The 10179-nt window shown below is 44.5% G+C and overlaps 1 long non-coding RNA gene across 1 annotated transcript; it reads left to right on the top strand.

Annotated features, from left to right (window-relative positions):
• The first annotated feature begins 3376 nt into the window (after positions 1–3376).
• On the top strand, positions 3377–9270 carry LOC118497965. The gene is made up of 2 exons (XR_004900485.1): positions 3377–3821; positions 8917–9270. It is a non-coding gene; the product is annotated as an uncharacterized LOC118497965 (long non-coding RNA).
• Positions 9271–10179: the final 909 nt, after the last annotated feature.

Raw genomic sequence — 10179 nt, 5'->3', positions numbered from 1 at the left:
ACTGACTCACCCAGAGCAACTTCCAGTCCCGCAGCTCCATTTACGTAAGTGCTCTGGACAAGTGTATCATGTAAAAATATTTTTATATTATACCTTTTCTATTATGTGTGTTTAGATATACAAATACCACTGTGTAATAATCACCCGAAGTACTCAGTACAGTAACAGGCTGCACAGCCTTGGAGCCCGGGAGCGACAGGCTATACCATGCAGCTGAAGTGTGTAGTAGGCTGCACCATTTAGCTTTGTGAAAGGGCGTGCTATAATGTTCACACAGGGACAGAACCATTACTTAATGACTCATTTCTCAGAACATACCCCCTGGTTAAGCAATGCATGACTGTACTCCAAACTCCAGTATCTGGAAAACAATAACAATCATCTGTTTACATCAAGAATTTACAATTTGGGCAGGGCTCAGCAGGAAAGGCTTGTCTTTTCTCCTTGTAACATCAGCTGAAGTGGCTTGATGAGGTGATGGAGAATCTATTCCCAAGATGGCTCATTCCTACGGTTGGCAAGTGAGTGCTGGTTCTCGGCCATGAGCTCACCTGGGGCCAAGGGTGAGGGACCTCAGTTCCTGCCCATATGGCCTGTCCTCGTGGGCCTCTCCATGGTCTGCTTGGGCCATGGAACCCAGCCCCCTCACATTGTGGGGGCTGGGTTCCAAAGGACAGGAAGTAGAAGCTGTCACTTCTTGAGACCCGAGCCCAGAATCTGACACAGCATCACAGAACCTAGATTTAAGGTGTGTGGCCTAGAGCTCCTCTCAATGGGCAGAGTATGAAAGGATTTTGGGGTCAAGTTTTAAAGTGCCACGTCCTAATTATAAAAATTCATAGAGCAAACTGAAGTCTTTCTGTGATTTAGTCATTGTTAACCAGTCCACTATCTCATGTCATGACAATATGGCTCTGTGCACAGTAACCTGCTTTTGGTCCCTCCCGTGTTCTGTGTTCTCACTCACCTCAGGGCTATCGCACCTGCTATTTGCACCCACCTGGAATGCTTGCCCTGTCTTTACCCCAACTCCCAGTTTCAGATCTCAGCATAAAATTCTCTCCCAACACTCGTCTAGGTTAAGCGCTCCTGTTTTAAACTCTCATTCAACTCCTGGGTCACTTGGTGCATCTTAAGTATGTCTGGGAAAAAGAAGTGATTAAATAAATGAGAAAAACAACCAGCATGTTTGTTTATTCTGAAATGCCTTTCCTGCCTCCATGTGTTCATGATTCACCTTCGCCCCACCCAATGTCTAGTCTCTGGAAGGCCTTTCACTCTTTCTCTTGCAGCATTTCAACTCTTCTGACAATTCCTCCAGGAAGGTGATAGTTTTCCCTAAAATCCACCCAGGATAAACACGCAGCTGTCAGGACCCGCTGGCTCCACAGCTGGAATGGAGAGGCTGTGTGCTTGTTTTTAGGAGGCCTTTGCTGAATGGTCACCGTGTTCCCATCAGCCTTGTCCCTCTCTATTTTGAAGCTCCTGGAAGGCAGGCACAGTATCTCCCTGGCTCACTTTTCTCTACTTTCTTAGAAAACAGGAAACAGATGGCTTGAGGACCAGTGGGGTGAAGTAGAATTTTAACAGGCAGAGGGTATACAGAATGAGCAAAGACTGAGAGGGATGGGTGTGCTCCCTGCTGTCTGGTGGGCTGGACTTGGCTCTTATCATGCCGTAGCCTAGGGTCAGTCTCTGCCAGGGACGGAAGCAGGTCTTATGATGGAAAACACTCTGGACAGCAAGCAGAATCTCAGTTTACCACCACCAGTGGCTGTCACTTGGCCTCCCCGAGAATTGTCCCCTTACTCATAAGGACACTTAGACAGGAGGGTAAGTAGGAGCTATTCCAGCTATAGTGATTCTGACAGTGATTAGCTCCTCCAGCTCTATAGGCAGACAGATCAGGGTTCAAGTTCAGGTTTGCCCTTTTGCTCTGTGTGTCCTAGGCTAAGTTACTTCACCTCTTTGGGTCTCATTTTTGCCATCTATGATCTGGAAATAATAGTTCTTTTGTAATAGAGCTGTTTAAGAATTTATGATAAACTATTTAAAGTGTTTAGTTTGTGAAGCACCTAAATAATCATTTAAACAAACAAACAAACAAACAATTATTGAGAACATCTTACAGAAGGATGCAGTGCAGTGAAGTGGTTATAATCTTGACTGTGGAGTCAGGCAATATATGAGTTTAAATACAAGTTTTTATCATTTACTAGCTTTGTGACCTTGGGCAGGTCACTTATCCTTTTTGAACTTAAGTGTTCTCATGTCTAGAATGAGGAATGAGTTCTCATCTCTTATCATGATTGTTACTGTATAAGATAAGATATTGTATATAAAATGTTCATCATGTGCCTAGTATATCATATATGCTTAATAAATAAAAGCTGTCTGTTTGAAATTATTATTGCAAATAATTACTCTCTGTCAAGGGAGAAGCTACAGTTCAATTTGGCTGCGCGCAGGAAAGCATGCAGAGGATGATGGGAGATGTGTAGCGAAGAGAGGCTGGGTGATGTGTGGTGGTTTTCGAATAGCCAGAAGAGGTCTTTAAATTTTATTCCACTGGTAATGACAAGCCCACTGAAGAAGTGCAGGCTTTCAAAAAGACTAATTTCAATGTAGAACATAGACGACATCATTGAGAAGATATACTAGGAATGGAGACACTTATTATTCACTTATTCGATCACCCATTTATTCATTCAGTCTGTCAATCAGTTAACAATTATTGAGCTCTTATATGCAAGGCACTAGTTGGTGAGGATGCAGAGAAAGACAGATAATTAATAATACTTAAAGTATAATAAGTGCTAGAGTAGAGAAGCCGCTAACTCAGATTTTTAGAGGGACCCAAACATTCTTCCAGAAGGAAGTAGTATTTACTGCATTTTGCCGTGCGTAATGCACACTTTTTTGCCCAAATTTCTGAGGGAACAATAAGGATGTACATTATACATGGGTAGTACTAATTCTGTATCTGTATAAATGTTTTTGATTCTTTTATTTATACTTATGCATTAAAAGTATAACTCTAGAAAGCAATGATATCTGTATGCAAAATAACACATTGAAATATGATAATCAATTTTGTTTCTAAATAGAAATAAATAAAATAATTGAATTAAAGAATTAAAACAAAAGGGTTTTTTTCCCTGAAAGTTTGGGCCAAAAACATGGGTGTGAGCTATACATAGCAAAATACAGGTAAATGGGAACCTAAAGTGTAAAGGAGAAGAGTATTCTAGGGAGAACTATCAAGTGCAATGGATGCATAGGCTGGGGAGCACAGTATGAATGGAGGATTTGAAAAACGCCGAACCTTTAAGAAAAAGATGAGAATCAGAACATGGGTAATGACCATAGTGATAGAGAAGTCATTAATGAGTGTGTCATTGTGGAAATCAAAGCTAGAGAATTTGATGACAAACTGGGCATGTGGGAGACTTAAGAGGAGTCAAGGTGACTTTAATGTGACATCTTTTCCCCTGTGAGTGACCCTTACTTGAGTTTGCCTTTTACTTCTCAAGAGCCTGTACTGGGTTTTGCTGTGTCGACTTGGTTTAGTTGGGAACTTCATATGCTTCCCTTTACGGTTCCATGCCAGAGTTGAACAAAATAGGAACTTGTACAAGGTTTGGAAGGCAGAAGTGAAGCAGCAGCCATGATGACTCTCCAAAGTTCATTGTGGTCAGGTGAGGAGACAAGCACAGAGCTACCTGGTAGGTTTCAGCTCATTCAGCTCTTCCTCATCACACCCAGCAGCTCTGGGCCTGCCACCTCGTCCTTGGACCCCCAAAGGCAGCAGCCTCGGACAGGTAGTGGTATCCCACAGACCTCTGCATGCACCATCCCTCCATGAGCGCCCTTTGGTGGCTGCAGGTGCTTCACATTTCAGATGTACCATGACTGGCTCCTAGACTTTTACTTCCCCAACTTCTCCCAGCATTGTGCTAGGTTTGATTTTTATAATTTTCTTATTCCATAGTCTTTATAATGAATCTACCCCCAACTGAACCTTGATTGATACAAAGCCCAGCCAAGGATGGACTGGTATGGGTGTTTATTCCCTTGAAAAACAGATATAGATTATTGTCTCATCTAGTCCAGAATCAAACAAAGATATTTGTTTGAGACTCTGTTTTCCTCTCCCTTAACTCTGTAGACCAAAACATAAGAAATCATAAACCAGATGACTAGGCAATAACATAAGACAGGGGGTGGGGAGGGGAGGAAGAATGTTCCGAGAAGAAGGGAACAAGATGTGCAAAAGGTCCGGAGGTCACAATGCCTTCGTGTCCACCTTGGGGTTGTTGTGAATAGTAAAGGAGATAATGGGTATGAAGGCATTCTGTAAATGGTATAAAGATGTGCAGATATGGAATCAATTTGGAAGGACCATCTATAAGAAAGACTTTGCATTCTGCTCTTCAGCTGTCTTCTGGATTCTTCAGTTGAACCTCCATGCTCCAGCCGTCAGACAGCTAGAATTTCAAAGAACATAATTATGCAGTTAGTGCCAGTGGGGCCTAGAGTGTTTGGCTCAGGGAAAACCATTGTCTGCTCCTGAGCCAGTAGGAAAAAGGAACTGAGAGTACCTAAGGACCAGTTTGTTCCCCTTTCCTGCCAGAACTTTTCTGAAATGAAAGTATCCTGGCAACCTCAGAATTACTTCACCTTTCCTGTTCTTGACCCTTTCAATGTAGCTGTTCTCCTCTTTTCCTGGGACAGGCCAGGGAGTAACACTCCTGAAGAATCTTGACTCCAACACTTAACTCGCTGTGTGAATGTGAACAAGTTACTTTAACTCTCTATGTCTCAGTTTCTGAAGCTGCAAAATGGGGACAATGACTTACAGGCTTGTTATGAGGATTAAATGAGCTTCATGTGTCAAGTCTTTAAAACAATGCACAGCTTATAATGAGTGATCGGTAAATGTTAGTTGATATTATGATGATAAAGTAAGAATTTTATTATTACTATTACTAATCACAAGCCATAAACCATAAGTCAAAAGGTCAATATAGTCTTGTTAGTGTCCAAGTCAAATACTGTGATATTCTCCATAATCTTTATTTCTGGGATTTTATTCTTAGAAAAATCAAGTGACTCAGATGTTCAATGGTTCCTGACTAGTAGGAGCATTTATCATCAATTGTATGTAGTGCATGTAAGGAGAAATTGGTCTAGTTCACCATCCAAGTCATGATAATCATTGAGTGGAAGAAACAAGTATTTAGCCTGGGTTCTCCACCAGCTACCACTCCACCTTTCTCCTTGCCTTTGAAGCCATTTATGTGTCTCCATGGGCTGTCTCCACTTCTTCACCTTCTACTCACTGGCCGATCAGCTACCCTCCTCCTCTTTTGCCTCTTCCTCCTCCTCCCTTTTTCCTCCTCTTCTGCCTCCTCCCTTTCTCCTCCCCCTCCTCTTCCCCCTCCTCCTTCTCCTTCTCCTCCTCCTCCTCTTCCTATCATTTACATTTTTAAGTAGGAAAAGATAAAACTTTTTGAAAAATAATAAGATATTTGTTATATATTGTGGATAATTAAAGGAGAAAAATAATGAATAAAGGAAAGGAGAGAGAGTAAGAAAATGAAGTAAAACTATAAAAGGAAAGAAAAAAAGGAAGGAAATGTGAAGAGACTAAACAAACAAACAAAAAACCCTGGTAAAGCAAAATACACATTTGGGATCATTTTAATACATCCTTGTGGTTTGATTTTATCTGACAAACTTTCAAGAAATTTGAAGAAGCTATTGTGATTCCGTAAGATTAGTTTTTATTTTTGTTTTTCTCCAGGGCAAATTTACCTAGTTATTTTTATTGCTCTGTGGGACATAGTTGTCGTAGTCTTTAATAGTCCGGTTACTCCTTGGGGGCTGTGTTCAGTTCGTCAGCATCCCTGTGAGAGTGCGGTGCTGAGCGCTGGCCAGGCTAGTCCGGAGCGTTCCTGTGAGGGGGCTGACGGACAGACAGTGCAGTGGGACTGTGCCTTTCTGTGCTTGTCACGGGGAGCTCCCATTCCCTCGCTTTTGCTCCCTGCCTGTCTCTCTCTCAGACACTTTTAGTCGTGATTCTAAAACTTCTTGGCCTTAGATCGCTATACTTTCTTAAAAATATGATTGAGGACTACAAATAGGTTTTGTTTATATAGGTTACACCTGCTGGTATTTACCATATAAGAAATTAAAACATATCAGTTTAAAAATATTGATTTATTAATTCACTGAAAAGTAACAAAATAACCCCATCACATGTTAACACAACATATATTTATGAAAATTTTTCAAAAACAAAAATAGTATCAAGAAAAATGACATTGCTTTATATCTTTGCATGTCTTTTTAACAACTGGCTTAGAAGACAACTTGCTTCTCATGTCTGATTTTGCATTTAATCTGCTGCAATATGCTGCTTTGTTGGAGCATGTAAATAAGAAGTCTGTCCTCACTCAGAGGCATAGCTGGGAGATGGAGGAATATTTTATTGGTCTTTGCAGATCATTGTGGGGATTCTTGTTTGGTGTTATCATAAAACTTGACAAGTGGTAGTTTCTGAATAGTTAGTTACAATGTGGGTATCAATGAGTTTTTCATATTTTATTACATATTATCCATTGGCCTAATTTAAATGGATCTTTTACTATTCATGATTTTGTAGCATCATGCATTGGTCGTTGGAGAAATGCTCATTCACTGACTCATGCTACTCTTCCAAATGTTAACACACTCCCTTCTACAATATAAAAAAACCACATTCATTAATAGTACAATCAATCCTATTAGAAAAATATCTAAGTATCGGGAAGCTGACAAGCTCATGAAAGCAGATAAAAGTCTTCCAAAATTGCCGGGAAGCTCGTGTTGTATCGTAGGCAGCATTGGCAGTGATTTCTCTTGAGGTGAGAAGCTCACTTCGTTCATTTTTGAGAAAATGTCTACAGAACGCCCACCTCTGGAAAACACTGTCAGTCAGACAGACGGACAGACAGACAGACAAAGGCAGCTCTTACATCCTGCAAATCCACAGGGACACGTCTCCTCCAGACAGCTTTCACACTGCGGAGCCTACCGAAGTCCCTTACGCCTTAAGGTGCTTCTATACTGTCACCCAGAATATTAAAAAGAATACTCAAGGGTCAAGATGTAATAAAATGGACAATCTGCACTGCTTCACGCAGCAGGGTTAAGTGAAACAGGCATTTTTCTTCCTGCTAAAGAACACAGTGGTGGTTGTGAGTTGAGGGCCACTGCCTGGATTGGTGCTGAGGCACCAGCAGTTTTACCGCCATCACTTCTGCACCGCTGGTGTGAGTGTCAACCTGGTGACGAAGGCAGAGCAGTGTTATCTTCACCATGGATTTGGTTTCCCGGATCCCGTGGAAGGATCTCCAGGCCTCCCAAAGGTCTGTGGAGCACCCCTGGAGAAGCAACCGTGTTTTCCGCACTCATTAGTAACGCTGAGTCTCATGCTGATCTTGCCAGCAGTGGCTGGGCTATCATCAACAGGTTCGGGGTCTTCAAAGAAATAACACTAATAACAACAGGAACTAACACATCTTAGGTGCTGGTCAGATGCTTTTCACACATTATCTCCTAGCAACACTTGGGGTAGGTTCTAGGTCATCCTTACTTTCAGATGAGGAAACAGGAAACCAGAGAGGGGAGTTAACTGGCCAAAGATCACACAGCTGGTAAGTGGGAGAGCCCAGAGCTCATGCTCAGCACTGCTTTGCTATGGCTGGGAAGGTTAACAGGATGGGCACCAGGAAGAAACTGCATGTCAGAGAGACAGGAGGTCAGAGCAGTGGCTGAAAGTCTTGGACCCAAGGGTCTAATCAGTGATTCGAGGCTTTCCTCTGAATCTCCCATCTAACTCTCACGAAAGCCCTCTGAGTTGGCTAGTCTGAGTTCTTAGTTCCCTTTCACAGGTAAGGCACTTGACACTACTTAGCAGAGGAGGAGGCCCTTGTAACCCCAGGGAGCTCCACCGTCTCACCCAAGGACCAGGACTCAGGACCCTCCAGGAAGCTTTTCCTCCTTGGGATGTTCCACTATCCCGTGTTGTAGGGGGCACTCGGCAAAACAGGCAATGGCATTGTCGATATGAGAGAGAGAGAGAGAGAGAGAGAGAGAGAGAGAGAGGGAGAGAGAGGGAGAGAGAGGGAGAGGGAGAGAGGAGACCTATTAACCCTGGTGCTGCAGGGAGAAAGTGGCCCCGGGGTCCACACGCTGGGCTGGCCAGTGGTGACAGCCCCCTCACCGCAGGGCCGGTGACTGAGGCTCACGGTGACTGAGGCTCACGGTGACTGAGGCTCACAGTGCGTGATTCCCCATTCTGGGGATGCCATTCCAACCCCGCTGGAAGCAGTTTATCTGCCAACAGAAAAGGAGGCGCGGAGGGGTCGGGGGGAGAGAACAGGTCAGAAGAAAACTGAAGCCTTCGAGGCCGCTGACAAGTTCCACAGCAAACGTCCCCCAGTGCAGCTCAGATCTGTCTCTACAAAAAGAGAAACGGAGTGGTGCAGCAGGGAAGGAACTTGCCACACGTCACACAGATTGAAAAGTAAAAATGTTGGCCCCCGGATGCTTGATCCGCAGCCCTTTCAGAAAAGAGACCATGTTTAGGTAAATAAAAGCAAGCTTTCCTGGCAACCGAGTTTGCTTTGCAAGAAGTTCCAGCTCCGGGGACATGTGCCTGTTCTGTGAAATTCTTACGCATGAGCGCAGAGACCCGGGGTGGAATTCCTTGGTTTCTGGGGACCCCTCTGCAGCGTGTGCGAGAGTGTCCCTTTTGCACACCCCTCTGGACGTTTCCATGCCAAGCAGGTTTTATGTCCGTTCACTCTGAGACTCTTTCCCTCCCAGCGCCTCGGTTTTCGCCTTTGTTCTTTTGTTTATACTCCCTAGACAATCGACAGTTCCTGAGAGTTCCAGGCCTCCTGGATGCGGAAGAGGGGAAATTTCAGGACAGTTCCTGAACGTCCCAGCCTTCAAAGCCTCATGCAAGGCCAGCAAACAGCCTCCAGAATAAGGGGGAGATCCTTCCCGAGTCAAGCTGGCTCCAGCTGGGAGGCCTGGGCGTTCGCAGCATCCTTCCTGGTCTCCGCTGCCCAGGGCAGCGCCCCCTACCTTCTTTGCAAGGCTCCATGCAGCGAAGGCAGTTTAGGACCGAGGGGAAGAGCGCCTGGTCCCCCAGTGCTGTTTCTTCTTAGCAGGCTGAGCTCCGAGTTTTAACAATTAGAAATGAATTCTTTAACTTCAGGTTTTGTCCACCAGGACACATGACAGCATTATATTGCAGGACTACTTCTTCCTCTCCTCCTTCTTCCCCTCCTCTTCCTTCTCCTTGTCTTTCTTCTTCTCTTTCTGTCCACAGATGTTGACTGAGAATAGGCTCCATTCCAGGCCCTGTTTTAAGAGCTGAGGATCCAACAATGAAAGAAGCAAACTCCCTGCCCTGGTGAAGCTGAGGATCCTTTGGGGAGCTCGGATAATACGTCATGACGCCAGGCTGTGTGTGAAGCAAAGTGTAGGGGAGGCGCCTAGAGAGAGGCAGAAGTGACCCCCGTTTGGACTGGGTAGTTGAAAGCAGGTTTAGTGTCAGGGCCAGGGTTTGGAGGAGAGGCCTGACAGAACCCAGAGGATGTGCCCCAGAGCCATCTGGGGGAAGACAGAAGGGTCACCGGTGACACGGGCAGGGTCTGCCTTCCACCCACAGACCACATGGGAGCCCAGCTTAATCCTGTTCCCAGGTGAAGTCCTCCACACTCTTGAAGACCCTTCTTAGGTCCCAATTAAACCTGCTTATGCCAGTACAGCTGGCTGTTATTTCAGCCTAAAGTTACCTTTAAATTTATTTTAAAGTTTAAATTTATTTTAAACAAATAAACAAAAAATCCTCCAAATGGCCATCCTACAATCTGGGGTTAGTTAACTAAGTCTTTGTTTCTTCCTCTGCCCCTCTCCAACCTCCCAAGGTTCAAGAGCTAGAGAGCTGGCCGTGCCCTCTGAGGTCAGGTGACCCAACCCGCTCATTTTAGAAATGGAGAAAGTCAGGCCTAGGCATGGGAGGGGCCTTGTGCGTGGCTGGTCACCGGGCTCATTAATCGTGGTGGAGTGGGGACCCACACCCGCGTGTCCCACTGATACAGCGCTTCAAGCCCAGCATGC

Source organism: Phyllostomus discolor, chromosome 13 (genome assembly GCF_004126475.2).
Source record: "Phyllostomus discolor isolate MPI-MPIP mPhyDis1 chromosome 13, mPhyDis1.pri.v3, whole genome shotgun sequence".
In the NCBI taxonomy this organism is placed as follows: domain Eukaryota; kingdom Metazoa; phylum Chordata; class Mammalia; order Chiroptera; family Phyllostomidae; genus Phyllostomus; species Phyllostomus discolor.
The sequence above is the reverse complement of the archived record's forward strand: the minus strand, read 5'-3'. Positions and strand labels throughout refer to the sequence as shown.